The sequence below is a fragment of the Lagopus leucura genome, unplaced genomic scaffold (genome assembly GCF_019238085.1).
Source record: "Lagopus leucura isolate 7727_CA_CO unplaced genomic scaffold, USGS_WTPT01 Super-Scaffold_1, whole genome shotgun sequence".
Taxonomy (NCBI): domain Eukaryota; kingdom Metazoa; phylum Chordata; class Aves; order Galliformes; family Phasianidae; genus Lagopus; species Lagopus leucura.
Window position 1 is genome coordinate 20,614,468 of NW_024962250.1, and position 16,392 is coordinate 20,630,859.

At 38.5% G+C, this 16,392-nt stretch overlaps 1 long non-coding RNA gene across 1 annotated transcript in view; it reads right to left on the reverse strand.

Moving 5' to 3' along the window:
- The window catches only part of LOC122179647, a 27,821-nt gene extending 11,620 nt beyond the window's left edge, over nt 1-16,201 (reverse strand). Inside the window, exons 1-2 of the long non-coding RNA XR_006178785.1 lie at nt 16,157-16,201; nt 9,405-9,481 (exon numbers count right to left, since the gene is read on the reverse strand). This is a non-coding gene — a long non-coding RNA (uncharacterized LOC122179647). The remainder of the gene's footprint in view (nt 1-9,404; nt 9,482-16,156) is intronic.
- Between the last annotated feature and the right edge of the window lie 191 nt (nt 16,202-16,392).

Genomic DNA, 16,392 nt, shown 5'->3' on the forward strand with positions numbered 1-16,392 from the left:
AAAAAAAAAAAAAAAAAAAAAAAAAAAAAATCAGTCATGCAGATAAGCAGAGCCAACTGACCTCCTTTGGTGATGCAGATTTAAAAAGGATTAATTTACAACCTAAGGTGAACGCCGCAATGTCTAAAAGTAACTTCAACATGGATGAGGTGCCAAGTCTGACCTCACCATATCGAAACCTTCTGGCTTTTGAGTCAGTCCATAGGTATCTGTCCAGAAACCTCCTGAAGAGCAGCAATCAACAGCCAAAACACAAACATAGTATTGACAGCAAAAATGCCATAGCACAAGGCTTGTTCCTTAGAAAGCTGTGTAATATTGACTAAAAACAGATTAATGCACCATTTTTAGTACTTAGCTTGAAACACTACTCCATTATATCTGAAATAGGTTTACTAAAACAAAACTCAATATTTATAAATGTCACAGGACACTTCCAAGAATAAGGTTAATCTTTTAATTCATTGTGAACGTGTCCTTCACTGGCACCAGACAAAAACACACAATTCCTTTTTGGCTAACAAACTGAAGAATTAAAATCCTTCCAGTTCCAATAATGTAATTTATTCTAATGTACATCATTTATAAATTAATCAACAAAGATATGCCAATGCTTACAGCACTGGTCAGTTTAACAAAATAAGTTCTCTAGCTCTGGGCCCAGCACTGAGCAGTCGCCTAACCATAGTAATCAGCTCTCAAACACAGAAGGCCCCATTCAACAGCATACTTCAGAAATTTACGAATCTATGTACTTTGTCTTCTATAAGCATGGCATCTATTTCTAAGGATACAAATAAGCAATAAGAGGAGGGAAAATAAAGAACATAATATTAAAGTTTACTATATTGAAGAAGCTGCTCAAGACTTAATTTATTAGGTCTTATTTTTTGATCAGCATACAGAAAACTGCTGCCTTTGTCTCCTGTGGGCAGAGAACTACTTCAGAAGAGAATCATTTCAGGCTACCAAAACAGTCAGAAATCTGTTCTGCTTAAGTCAACTGGAAGGGGGGAAAAAAAGAAAAAAAAACAGTATAAGAAAACAGCATATCATTCCAGTCCAGGAGCTTTGCCCACAGTGTATTCTAGCAAACTTGGACTTGCACCAACACCTTGAAAAATTCATTTGAAAGATGAAATTAGCATGATGAAGATAAAACATATTTGGCTAGAATTAATTCAAACCCCTTCCCTTTGAAAAGCTGTTTCGCGTTCACTGAGACCGCTAGAAACTATATTTCTAGTTACTCTTTTGAAGAAAGAAAATGTGTATGCTGGTGTGCTCTGGAACTCAATTTTTTTTCATCCAGTTTCTGATTAAGGCCTCACGCTTCCCCAAGTGTTGAAAAAGAAAATCCTTACAGAACTTCTCCATTATTTTTTTTTTTTTCCTTTAACAGCAAGGCCTATGCAGGTATCATGGGATATTTTTAGAATCTGAGAAGCATTTAAAGATTTCACTGATGTCCACCACTACACAATGAGACAGTTTTTGACATTATTCTATGCACGGAAAAACGATGTATATAAACAATCACTTCATAATTAAACTTATGAGGCAGTACACTGAAATCACTGTCCAGACAAACACACTGGGTAAATTTGCTGCTGGAGTTAGGGCAGTGGTCACCCGGTTAAAAAGAAAATTGCAGTTAGATGAAAAGATTCTGTAAGACGTTTTCAAAGACAGCCAAAAGGAAGAAAAAAAAAAAAAAATCTAAGCGAGTTTAAAACTTCAGACCTGGTATGGATTAATTATTGTCAGTAAACCTATTCCTAACACTTGACCAAACCAGACTGGCTAGGCTATGGGGCTGCTTATGGCCTGGGAGCAAGCTGTAAACAGGTGAACTAACAATGTACACTCACTCCAGATTTAATCAATCCCATGACTTGAGTTAAGGTAGTTCCCTAGCTGCAGTGGCCATAGCCTAGACTCTTTCAAGCAATTATGGCATTTAGCCCATTCTCAAAGAATCAGATAGCAAATTTTACGTCAGTAACAACCCTCTGAGAGCACTGCATTTGCAGAGAAAGTGCTATAAAGAATGGCATCCAACTTTTTGTGCATTTGAAAGTACATTACTATAATTTTCAGGCCAGAATGTTGAAATAGTACAAGTTTTGCTACTTTCCTCTCTATGTGTTCAGATAATAAGTAGATGCTCCCCAAACATCTCCCTCTTGACATTATAGAGCTAGCGGTGGGGACACATGAGTTTGTTTCTCTACCACTTTGTTCAGGTTTTACTTACACAAGACAACACCATCAGATTAGCCAGATTGTTAACTTCTCTCCTTTTGTCATGTCAAAAGGAAAAACCAAGGAAGATTATTTGGGAGTAACTGCTGATAAGTGCATTTTCAGGCAATTACCATGTTTTTGGGCACTTTTTTACAGCTCTTTAGTCAGGGAATATCTGCAGCAGCATAGACAAAACCCTCTTTATCATCTGATAAAGCCACACTCCGGAATTTCCCAAGGACTGGTCTGCCTTACCAAGCTGGAGGTAACTGGCACAAAACATATGGTAATATTTAGAACCCGCAGTTGAAATAATGACTTCATTAAACATCAAACATTATCACCACCGTAAGTTTCCATAACAGGAAGCTATGGCATATTACATTAAGCTATTTTTGTTTTTGTGGACATTAGTGTAATCTATCACTCACTACATCACTCCATAGCTGCTAAGTAATACTGCTTCCCTTCCATGCCACCCAATTATTTCAGCTGCCCTCTTCCCAAACATCTTCAAGAGCACTCCAGACTTTCGCAATGCTCCCCGAGCTCCCAAACATCCTATTTCATCTCAAGATTCCCAACAGCTGTGAGCAACAACTAGCTATAAATCTGCCACAGGAGTCCCAATAGAAGCATTAAGGCACATTTATTGCTTTAGAAGTTGATCTCTGAAGTGTATTCTGAGTATTTGGACCTGAATATATCACAGGGATCACTGCTTGCCAGCAAAGTTTTTTCTTATGAAACAATTAGATGTTCTGAAGCACTCCGTGATTTCTGTGTTTGTGATTTCACATGCTCATAGGGTTAAAGTGAGCTTCCAAGGATGTAATAGGTGGCACAAGGATTCACTGTCACTTTTGAAAAGCATGTTCAAAATGTAACAGTTCCTTTAAGAGTGCTAATTTACTGCCATTTGCAGTCATCTTCTACGGAAAGATGCCTTTCCAAAGTTACTTCAGTTAAATATTCAACAAAGAATGGAATCTTCACATAGAAACAACATTTAAGACATGAAGAATATTCAAGAACAAACCTTGTCAAAGCTTATCCCCAAACTGATTGAATATACACGTTCATTTATAAGTTGGGGCATCAGATTATATTAGTATCCCACTGTCTTCACAGTAATGCGTGCCTAAGGTAGAGAAGGAAACAAAGCATCTTCCTGACACCTCTCCAGGTAAAGCACACAAGATTTGGCAGTCTCTGGAAAGCAGAGTGCCCTCTGGAACAAAGAAAATGCTAAAGACAGTTCAGTTAAACACCTGAAAGTTTTAAGTAAACTTGAGCTAACATTATTTGGAATAAGAATATGTTCCCATGTAAAGACACTATCCAGTAAATGTTACCAGACCCCAGATGGGATGTGCACTGCAGTCAGGAGCATGTATATTAATTAATACCTGGAACCAACTAAGTTTATTTAAAGGCTGTAAGAAAGATGCAGCAATATTGTCTTCAGCATGCAGAAACAATACAAGTCCAAAATATACTTTCCTGGTGATGTAAATTGGTCTATCTGGAAATTCTATTGTAAAAATTAATAACAGAACATAAAACAGACCTTAGTGACACAAAGAGATCCACAGCTCTGAAGTAGTCTACTGTTTAGAGCAGAACATTGTGCTTATGCCAGGTAATGTTCACTGTTCACCTTTTTTCCTCTTTTTTTCTTTTTTGGGGGAACTAAGTAGCATCATATACAGGCACTCACAAAAATTGCTGACTTCAAATTTTTGGAGGGAAAAAATGTCTTTTTTCACTAGTTAGATCTTTTGTTTCTTAGATTAGTGCTGCAACTTGATTTGATTCACTATGAGAGTTGAAGGAGTTTTTGGGGGGCACAGACCACATGAATAAAGCATAACTTCAAGAAAGAGAAGTAGAAGCTATTCCTAGAATATCTTATCAGGTACCAGGACAAGGAAACAGACTGCTTGTGCAGAGGATCTCCATAAGACCTAACAACAGATTTTTTTTATTAACTGTTATTTTTTAGCTTCCTCTTTAAAGAAAGGAGGTACTTCCTTCTCTAATCAATTAGGACTCTAAACTCTCAGTTAGCTTTCTCAGTCTGGGACGCATTTTACAATATGATTTTTGAAGTAACTATTAAGTATTATTAAAGTAATTAACTCCATATTGTCTTGTAAATTGTACACAAATGCTGTGAGAGGAAACATCCACAATGGAATCCAAAGAAGTCAATACAGTGGATAATTTAAAGCTGGAAATTTCAGCTAGGATAAAACTCTCAAAAAAACTCTTTAAAACAGAAAAGCAAAGATGACTGGGGTGAACAAGATGGTGCAAGATGACCTGGGTTGCTAGAGAGATTCTCATCCGAGAGGCTTCACGTTATGTTCCAGCCTGTTGTCTGGGAAGTCTGCTTTAAGTGTAATAGGGTTGAAAAACCTCACCAGTGCTAACTGTGGGCTATGCACTGACACAAACAGAAAAAGCACAAGTTTGAGAAGTTCTCTGCCCAAAGAATCTTCTCTTCCACATTCAGGGATACTTGCCATCCTTCACACCTTATACATGCCATACTGCAAGCTTATCTCCTATGTTTGGGCTGCTTCCTGGATTCACACGCACACCAGCAAACTCAGGAACTGCAAAGCAATTGCAAGTCCAAGCATTTAAAACACTGTCAAATCATAGCCTTTCTGGCCACTGAGAAGCCCTGAACTGTAAGGAACTGCAGTAGTTTGGAAGTGACTAAGCAAACAGATTCTGTCATCCAAGACTTTAAAGCATTATCCATTCTCTGCTATCCATGCGCCTTGCCAGTCCGAAGAACACAAATCATCTTCTACACTAAAATACACAGTCTTTGGCCACACACATGCACAGTTAAAGCCACAAGGACTTTGCCACTTGGATCTCAGACCTGGAATTCATTGTTGCAACACATTCTTAATTCTGGTTTGCATCAAGAGCAGCAGGTCTTAGAGGACTGGATAAATTCCACTACCTTTGTCAGTCACCACAAGGTGTCAGTGAGAAGTAGCAGTACAGATTTAGAAACAGATTTTTGTATTCCTTATTTTTGTTGGCAACATAAATTCAATGCTTGGAGGAGTTAAACGCCTGGATAAGAGGATCCAGAAGTCAGACATTCTTGCTGAGGACAAAACAGTATTTTCAGCTCTGCCAGTTTTCCTGCTTTAGGAGCTTAGGCTTAAGACAGAGACAAATCAGGCATTAATTTAAACAACAATAATTTTAGTGAAAGACTCAGAGGATACAGCTAGTTAATTTTCAGTAGAAGCTAAGGCTGATAAAACTGCTTGAAAATTAGAGATCTTTCACAACTGCCTTGTTGTTCAAGACATTTGAAGACCACCTACTCCTCAAAGATACATTTCTATATCATAGCCAGAAAGGGGTTTGAACACTGCCGTCTGTCAGCATACAGATTTACACTTGACTAAGTTCCTCACTAGTTCTCTTACTTTACCAGTTTCTCTGGTTCACCAAAACCCATCTCTTTAAATGATAAGCAGAAAAGTCAATTTAGCAAGATCTTGCGCAGTTTCACAGGTAAGTTTCCAGTGAAAAAATCTCAGAGATAAATTAAGACCTATCTTGGGTTTTACCAAGGAAAGAAGTAAGTCCTTTGCAGTATCCACTTTCAGAAAACCAGGGCTTCAAATAGGGCATTTCTCATCTACAATAGTCAGCATCCTTAAATGTCATACTGGTTCCAGTTGCAACACAGCTATAACCAGGGTTCAACTTCACTGAGATGGGCCACTAATCATATAGTTTAAAAAACTGTAATTGACAGTGCTTCCACAACAATTATTTGCATTTTTATCTTTCAGCATGATTGCTCTCTGGCTCTGCTTGGTTTGATAGACCACTGGAATTCTTAGCAGCAAAAGAAATATAATGAATGATCTTGATATATAGCAGCAAGTTATCACAACCCTAGATCTCCTGTGCTAACCTGAGCTACAGCTTTACAAAAGACTTTGTGGCACTGTACATCATAGAAGCAACCATATAGGTGTAGGATTTAGGGTACACTTGCTCAGATGTAGTTACAAATTAACTGGATTAGGAGCAATGATATTTGAAGCACAGCTAAGATACACACTGCAGCAACCATAAAACCAAAGATTCAGTACATGTTTTCATTTTGCCAGTATGCATTTAGATAAATTCAGTTGTTGTGCTTTTTCAAATGTATACACAGCTAAAAACACATTAGTTGGCAAATAGAAATAACAGTATCTACACTCTGAGAACAACCAACAGGCAAACTTTTGAAAATAGAAGACCTTACTGATACTAATTTGGTATCTTCAAGCTTCCAGAGACCATCTCATTTTTTACACTCCAGGGGAACTGTGTTTGGCTGTTGACAAACCCTCCCAGGCCCAGTGGAATTTGCAGCACTTCACTAATTCTAAATAGACCAGTTGCTGTACTTCCAAAAGAGGCCAATACATCACCATAACTATTATTATTCAGAGCTCTTTATTTAACAGTCTACCTCCCCTTTGCAGTGCCTTCATACAAGTTGATAGCTTGAAGCTTCTTATAACAGTCTGCTGTGTCGCCCTCTATGCATTTTAAATGGAAAGCAGATTAAAGAAGTGCTTTCTTTTACCTTTAGTAGTTATCATGATGCCCTTTGGAAGTCTAAAACTGAGATCTTTAAAGAGGATAAATGCTCCTGAGCTGTCAGAGGAGGTCTGAACAGACATACAGCAAGGCTGCTGACTACAGCAGTTGAACAACATGCTCTTAGCACTGGTAACTGCTGTGTTCTTTAGCCTCCTTGTCCAAAGGTATAATGAGAAGCTGCTAAGTTAAGTTTCCATACTCCTGAAATACTCAGTCACACAAAAAATGTGAATTTGATTTCTCTTCAGTCCAAGCTAAAAGAGGATTTGGAGTTACTACATTACCTGGTGTCAGGTGGTACTTTCGCTGTTTTCATCATCATCTTTCTGTCATCTGTTTTTACCATCACACATATTATTATAGGTATCTTTTTCCAGAAAGCATTTCAAAAGCTCTTTATATAACTAGATATCTAGTTTGCATAAACAGGTCATTTATGTGAGCTTGCTCCCCCTTTCTTGTATGAAGATCATTAGATTTGCTAATACTAATACAATAACTAATTCAGATCACCAAAAAGTAATACCACCATCTGTATTACAGTCTACATTGGGACACTCTAGGGAAGAAAGTAAGTGTTGATGAAAACATACCCATTCAAAACTCTAATGGTGAGAATCTTTTGTGCGTGTTCATGGAAGTCATTCAATCCACAGTATTCAAGTCATAGCATTTACAAAATGCTATGAAAGACAGCCTATTTGCATAGCTTCCACTTTGGTTTCCTACATTTAATTTGCAGCAGTTTTCACAGTTTGTTATTCCATGACTTAATGGAAAACTACCTGTACCACCTCCTTTTAGATTAGTATACACAGTCAGTAGGCTCTAAATAAATTAAAAACAAGTCATTGATAATGGAAGAGATGAAAGGAATAAAATGAGTTGAATTAATTGCAATCTTTCTACTGCATCACAGAAATGTGCAAATGGGACAATTATTTTAAGGTGCTAGAGTAACATTCAGGAAATGAGAACACCATTCTTGACAATGCTGTGACTTAATGTGGATCCTTGAACAAGTTCATTAATTACTCAGTACCACTACATATAAGGGTTATACTTCCTAAAGTTAGAAAGAAGTTGCAACACAACCAAATGTTCATGATATCTTCAATTTTTGACTTTTCATTGTTTCTATTCACTAATCAATCAGATCATACCAAAAAGTTGTAACAACTAATCATCTCAGCTGATTTCTGAACCAGTGAGACATCTCAGAAGTCTCCTCCCTCTTCACTGTGTCCTTTGGTGAGCAAGAAATTCCTCAAAGCCCTGTGACTATGTGGTACTTACAAGTGGAAACAAAACAACAAATCCAAACTATTGAAATATAGCAGCATCTAATCTGCTATTTCAGGTGTTTGTTCTCCTAAGGCCTTTACTAATTTTATTATCTCATAACTTCAATTAACTCAAAATGAATTCTCAGGCAAAAAGAATGATGCTGCAAGTTACCTAGCACTTGGTCTCTTGGAAAAAAGTTGTCTGTAAACACTCATCTTGACAGAAAGCGGTAGAAAATAACCATAACTTTTCTTAATAGCTCTACTAATTCATGATTTCATATTAGCTTCACATATATTAATAGATTTTGCTGTCCAAGAACAGAATAACCACATTACAAAAAAGTCTGGGCTGCCACCATTTTGCGCAATGTATTTGGAAAATGAGATGTAAGACTTGATACAAACAGCTTTTGTCCTAATCAAATTTAAGTTTTTGCTTTGTTTTGTGGGTTTTTTTTTGTTTGTTTTCCTTCTGCAGTACTGTGGCAGTACATATATGAGCTAAAAGGTCCCCAAAAAAGCACAGAACACAACTTCGAAACCTCCGGTGTTCTCTTGCTTAAGCATATAAAACTGTTCTGTCTGATAGCCAGTAGAATAATTGATTCATTAACCACATAAGATATACTTTAAAGATCTCAGCATCTTCAACTCATTCTAGTAAAACTGAAGAAACACACACACACACACACACACATATATACACACACATCTGAGAAGTTACTCCAGTTTGAAAGTGCTTTACAAGATTCAAAAGTTTGTATCTGGACAGAAAAATCAATATACTTAAAGAAAATCGATACAAGAACATACCTTTTTGAAGTTAGCTTTTATCACTTACAAAAGCAAAAATCAGGTCATTAGAGTATTAACAGAGTAAGTAAAATATTCTAGCCTTGATTATTCAGCTATTGATAATTAAAGGTTTAACATTAAACCCTAAAACAGAAAGTCCTTTTAAAGTTTCACCTTCAGCAAGAATATTTACTAACATTTTCTCTGGAAATATTTCCAACCAATACATCCAAGAAACTGAAACAGGGCTGTAATCCTTTCACCATGTCAGTAAAGCACTATACTATCGTAACAACTAAAAATCCACATTAAACCCAGAGACTACAACAACAACTACTACAACGCCCATCAACAATTAAGTCAGAGGTCTCAAGCTGGTTTGAAAAATAAAACAACTTCAAACTCTTAGGAAATAAGATTTAAACTTACCTGTATGATGCTGCCCAACACAGCCAACAGTATCTCCAGGAGCTTACAAGATAGAACTGCCTTTAAGTTTCATACGCCTGGAAAAGCAGAGGGAATAATGCATCACTGAGTGGACCATGTGGCTCCTGTTTAACTAATTAAAGGAAGAAAAATAAACAAAGAGCAAGCTTCCAGTACTCTTGCCTTTCTGAACATGAGACCACTGGTGTTTTTAGTTACTTCAATTGTCCATCATGAAAGAGTGAAGTAGTAACATAACATCATGTACTTCTATTTCTTTCTCCAACCACCTCTGTGTCCAGCTAGTAGCTTTCTTAGAACAGCAACTTTAGGAAGGCATGAGATCTGTATTTCCAGACCAATTTATTTCTAAATCAAGCCACATTCTCAACATCTCAAAAGAGATGACTGATTTTAATCAGCAGTATACTTTGAACACAGTAACTCTAATGCAATGGAAAGCACAGCAATGATAGCGGAGTAGCAATGTCCTAGGCTGCAGCAAGTGAGGTTCAGCCCAAACACAGCAGCCTTGAACACAGAAACAAAGGAAAAAAGCTGCTTACCCTTAGAAGACTTCAAATAGGCAAGGATCCCCAGCAAAATACCCTTGCCTCCCCTGTCAACCCTTAAATGAGGTCTGGGAAGAGGTGGAGCCAGGATTCCAGTCACTCAGATGCACTGCATGCAGCTGGGCTCCCTTGGGTTGGCCCATGCCTTCCCACCAGGTGCTCAATCACTGTTTCAAGCTGTGACAACATTTCTGCCACAGTTGCCTAATTTCATTTGGGGGAGTGCAGTCATGTCAAATAAGGGAGCTAAACTGAAGGAAGAGTGTGGAACTCTGCCATACTGCCTTAGGTCATAGATGTGATGAATTTTGCAGAATACAAAAACTACAAAATTGTTAAACTATCAGTACTTTAGAAAGCATGAAGTTCTCTCTAAATTACTTCTTTCTCTAGCTATAGGATAACGCCTAACACTGCCCTTATTTCTCCTAAACATTGAGTGCTCTTTTTTGAATTTTATGGCACCCTACTGAATCAGGTTTTTTGAAAAAATCACTGAAAAGGGCAGGCCCACACTCTACTCAGTTCTAGGGCAAATAATGACAGTACTAACATGGGAATGGTTCTGCATCCAAACCTCTCAAAATGTGCTTTCTAGCCTCACCCTCACTGTAAAATCATGAAGCAGCATTAAATAATCCCTTCTCTCAGGCCCAGCTCATGTGCTTCAGGAGCACTGAATTCACTGGAAGTGAGGCCATCTCATGTTTCCTTGCATACCTGGGGTTCATTGCATTACCTCTGTACAAGGCCAAAGTGTTTCTTCAGTGACCGTGTGTCATGGAAGAAATGGCCAAGCCAGCACCTCACAGCCAGGAAGAATGTCTCTGGAGACATTTTCTTTGAACCCAGAGTGAACCTGGCTCTGCCCCTCAGGTGCAAACATAATCACTTGCAAACAAGGACAACTTTGTATTTGCGGTATCCACAGTGCAAGAGAGGATTCTGCCACAGAACGATGGAAGGAGTTGAATGCATTCATTATGTATGGGGAGACTGGGATTTCCCGCATTTTTTGAAAAAGTGAAAAAGCCAAGTACCTTCATTTCAGCTGGGATGCACCAGCAAACACTTCATCCCCCTGACACTGAAACTAGAGCAGCTAGGCCCACACTGCCCTCACCCCAGCCCTACCTGTTATATCCCCCTAGACTCTGAGGGGTGAGAATGCTCCCCCATCTAACTCTGCAGTCTGAAATCCTCAGTGAATTTCACGAGGCCCTCATCTTCTCTGGAACTCTCCTTCTTCACCCTTGTGTCTCAGCTTACAGAAGATGAGGAACTGCAGGAGAGTACATCCCTGGGTCCTGTGTCCCTGCTGCTGTCCCTGCCAGATGGCAGCTAAAGAGCAGTGGTAGCTGGTAGGCAAGCTGGGAGCAAATAGCAGGGCTTCTAAAAATCACAACCTTTATATTACTATTTATTAAATGCGCACCAAGTCTACAATTGTCTGTCACTGAAATTGCCCATACTTGTTGAAAAAGTTCCTATAATAGTCTCCAAATTTCTGTCCATCCAATTTACCACAAACCTGCAGGAGACTTTCCTCCTTTGACACCAATATATACAATATATGAACAGCTTTATTTCTAACTGAAGTCTTGATTCGGTACAATAAACAGAAGTTATGTATTACACAAAGAAACAGTTCTACTGCCTGTTCCCATAGCTCCCAGCTAACTAACTCCCTTTAACAGATGTTTCATGCTGTAAGTCAAGCTTGAGCCTTTGAATATGCATAAACAGTTTATGAAATGAGCAAATTCAATTGCACAGTAAAAACTACTGCTTCTTGGCTACAGCCACTTCTGCAATCAAACCTCTGTATGCAATAGCTGTTTGGGAACTGAAATTGAATCCTGCCCTTACTAAAGTTATCAGTGCCTCCTTTTCCCTCCAGAATTCTACATCTCATTCTGTTTAACACGGAAAAAATTTCAGAAAGTCTCTGAATTCTTCATAGATTAAAAACCTCCTGTGAAAATGAATGAAATCCTTGTTACCTGAATGTTCAAAGCTGGCAACAGACACAGAAATGTATGGTACATGTATTTCATTTTCCAATTAGCATCCTTCTAGTATCGTTTATAGTATTTATTTATAGTAAACTATAGTTTATAGTATCGTTTATGAAGAGAAAAGCATTATTTAATTGAAAGATGAGTCCACCAACATTTATGTAAACATTACATACAGTAAACACATTCCATTATGTATGATATTACACACTTAGAAGTATTACAAATATGCATTCGTGATCCAAATGAAAATAGATCAGCTGTATCCAAGTTAAATTTACTTCTTGCAGAAGTTAGGAGTATCATCTTAACTACATCTGCATTGCATTAAGACAAAACTGCAAATCAGTTGCTGAAAGAAACAGGGCAATCAGATTTAAAGGGTTTCTAGAGGGCAGAATTACCATAAAAACTGAGTTGTAAAATCTTATATTTGACGACTGATAGAATTTATTCTAAAAATAATAAAAATAATAGATCCACTAACAAAATATTCTCTCATTCTTATTTAGGGCTGTAGTAATTCTGCATACAATCAGAAATTTTGGCAAAAGATACTGTCAGCAAAACAAGGAGCTGTTAATGAATTAAAATGTAAAAAGGCTGCATAGAAGAAATATAAATGAGGACAGGTGACAAAGGAGGAATATAAAAGCAGTGCTTGGGTAATTAGGGATGTTATCAGGAAGTAGAGAGCCCAGTGGGAGCTCAACTTGATGAGGAGCATAAAAGGTAAAAAGAAAACAATTTTGTAAGTACACTAATAGCAAACCAAAGTTTAAAGGAAATGTGAAGCTGTTGTTGAGTGGTGGAGACTACCTGCTGGCAGAAGATATAGCAAAGGTTGAAATATCAGATGACTTTTTTTGTCACGATCTTCAAAAAAAGTTCCCAGACTGTTGCATTTATCTGTGCAGTTTGAGAAAGGAGGCCAAGTTAAGGCAGAAGAGTTACAGACTCTTCAGAAAAGAACCTAGGCATATTCACATAAATGGGATCAATAGGATCTGCTCAAGGATGGTGAAAAAAAAAAAAACGGGTGATGTGACTACGAAGACACATCATCCTCAGAAAACTGTGATGATTTAGGGAAGGGTTAGCATTACAATCATCTTTAAGAAGGGTTCAGAGGAGGATCTGAGAAACTAGCTGCTGGACAGCTTTAACTCGATTTCTGAAAAAGCATCTTTACATTTCCAAACAAAGGATAAACAAGAAGGTGATGGGCAAAAGGACTTACGTATAGAAGACCAGGTCTGTAATTATTAATTCAAACTGTCCTTCTATGCTGACATATCTAGCAAGAAAAAAAAAAAAAGACACTCCTCTTTGGCAGCACATTCGTAAGAACATTTTACATGGGTAATGTATTCCGAGGTTCAATCCAGTGCGAAGGCTCAGACTCGTTAGTGCTAACACACAAGACTGTGAAATATGTATCAGCCCCACTCTGCAGCCAAAAAGGGGGACACAGTTTAACACTGCAAGTGTAACCCCCTCTTCTTTGATGCTGAATTAATTCCATGGGTTACTTCATACCAAGCTAGCATCACCAAACCTTTTTGGATCTCCACTTACATTCTATTTTTCACGCATGATTGTGCACTCTTGATAAACTTTCACCAAGAACCCCACTGAATCAGTAGAGCTACATGTGCTATTTGCAGACTATGAGCTGTGGTCTATGAGTCACTGGCATATATCCCAGGTTAAAAAAACAGTAACCACATAGAGGCAAGTTCAAACCTAAAAGGAAATACACATTTTGGGACCTCAGAGGCCATCTCTACGCTGTTTCAACTCCATTTCATCAACCATTGTGGTTCCCAGTCGTTTCCAATAGCAGAGTTTATGTATGCCTTAAAAGCAGATAACCCCAAGTGATTGTCCAAAGGAGAATACAAGGTAGCCACGCATAGGCTTCGTGAAACGTGCTATTTCTGTAATAAGGTATATTAGTCTTTGGCCATTCTCTAGTCAAACATCCCTGAATGTACACAGTTCCAGTGCAAGGCAGTAGATCCATAGCAGAACTCATGCATGCATTTCTTTCCAAGAGGAAAATGGGACACTGTTGCTCATCCCACATGCATTAACTTTCAAGAAAACTCTTGCTACATTTCATGACCAATATATCACACATCTATATATCTCCAGGCAGTCATGGAATAGGATGGAAAGATGCACAGAATGGACATTCTGAGGGTGTTGGTGATGGCCTCTGCTATTTATGCATGCAGTGATTATTTTGCTTCATTTTTGCTGAAAGCAATTCATGGACATTGATTTCATTGTTTATTTTCCACCTCCGTAGTTTTTTCTTTGGACAAAAGCTTGTGTTGTTAGGGACAATATGCTATTTCAAATGAGATTTTACATTAAATTCAGAGCAGAGCAACAACTTAATTAATCTTACCATCTGTTCTGTTCAGGCTCTGTGGCTTTCACGTAACATTTAACTTTTGTACAAACCCAAAATGCTAAAAGTTAAACCGAGCTCAATTTTTTTGTGCTTCACCACTTGATGGGGATAATGAAATTGTTTGCCTCAGATTTGGTAGAAAAGCAGGGTAGGCTCTTGGTCACCATTAATCAACTGCTGCTTTTAACTGCAGATAATAAGAAACGTTGGGAAATGTGATTTTTCACCACAGTACTGTGTGTTGGAAGCAGACATGGGATCACTTATTGCTGTGGAAGCCTCACAGACCCAGGCTCTGAGGCAAGAATCTGTCAGGCAGCGTTTCCACATCCGGTCAACAGCATTTGGCTTTAAGCAGCTTAACTTCAATTTTGGGGTTGAGTTTATTACCTTGTGAGCTATCCCATCCAAGCTGGAGATTAACAGTTCTCTACTTTTTCCATGAAAGGAGGAAAGTAAATCATTGACACTTGCAAAATTGACAAAGGCAATGTCAGGGCAGGTTGCTGCCTTCCTCCCAGCACACTGACATCTCTGTGTGGGTGGCAAGAAGATTGGTTTAGAGGACCAATCAGAAACATTTAGGGCTTTTCGTTTATTAGACACTGGAATCAACATTCCTGTTTTGGATGATGGCTGTTCTTGCTCTGTTTCATTTCAAATTAGATCTATGAAACACTGTTAGTACTCCTGAACCAACAACAGACTTTTACTTTTATAGGTTCCAGCAAAAATGCACATCTTTAGTAAGTAAAATAAAGCTAAAATCCTGTACTGTGAGAAAAAGATATCCCCTACAGCTACAGTAAAGGCAGCAATGCAAAAGAAGAACCATCCAACAGAATCTGAAGAAGTCCTTGTGGCAGGAACAAAGAGGAAGCGATCGTAGGTTACGGCAGAAAACAGCTTGAGTGCAGACTCCGGCAAAATATCTGTCATGGCTCCCATGGTGATACCACAAGAAGTTCTTGCACCACAGCTAAGGTCTTACCCATTTTCCTACGCTACAGAAAGTGAGGAAGAAGGAATATCACCACTGGAGGGCTACAGCTGACCTTACCAAAAACACACACCTAGGCAAAAGTCAGGCAAAAATTTGTAACTTGGAATAGTCCAAATTACACAGCCCCACAGCTCATTTCCATAAGGATTTGCGGGCAAAGTAAATGGACTGAGAATACAGGAACTGAAGAAACAATGAAAAGAAAAAAAGAAAAAAAAATAAACAACAACAACCAGATGTTTCTGCAGCACACAGAGCCTGAAAAGTTGTTCTGATAAAAAGGCAGTGGACTAGAAATAACAGCCAGGTACCACACATTGACTGCCAGTCACAACGCATGTTTCTGTACAACATTCAAACACTGGCAACAAGATCATCAACAGCTGTTCAATTTCTATGAATCCCCATCTGATTTTCATGATCCTGTCAGACCGTTAACCTCACCTGTGCTTCTCAGATAGCAAATTTTTAGGCACATCTCATGAAGACCTTTATATCAAAAACAGATTTTGCATCACTCTAAAATGCACAGAAGTGCTTAACTGAGCAGAGAAAGTAGCATCCAATTGCTTGATGCTTTTATTGTTTGCCTACTGATAGTTTTCAACCTTCAGCTGCCCCGGCATAGCAATTAGACAGATCAGAACGATGGCAAAAGTTGTTTCACCAGAGGTGTAACGATAGAAGGAGCAGCACAATAGAAAGGTGCTATAAAAGAAGGGAAGAAACTTGCTTACCTGTATCAGAAGATTCCAGGTTCACAGGGCAAAGCTCCCCTAAGCCAAGGGGAAACCTCCAGAAAGAAACCCATTCCCTACAGCAGTCAGCCCTTAAATGGAGTCTCAGAGAGGTGCAGCCAGGCTCTGCCCCTTCAGGTCACACAGCTTAATTACCTTCACCTGTGCCCCCAGGCTCCTTTCCCCAGGTGCTCAATCAGTGGTTCAGGCCGTGACTCAACAGTTCCCATACACCA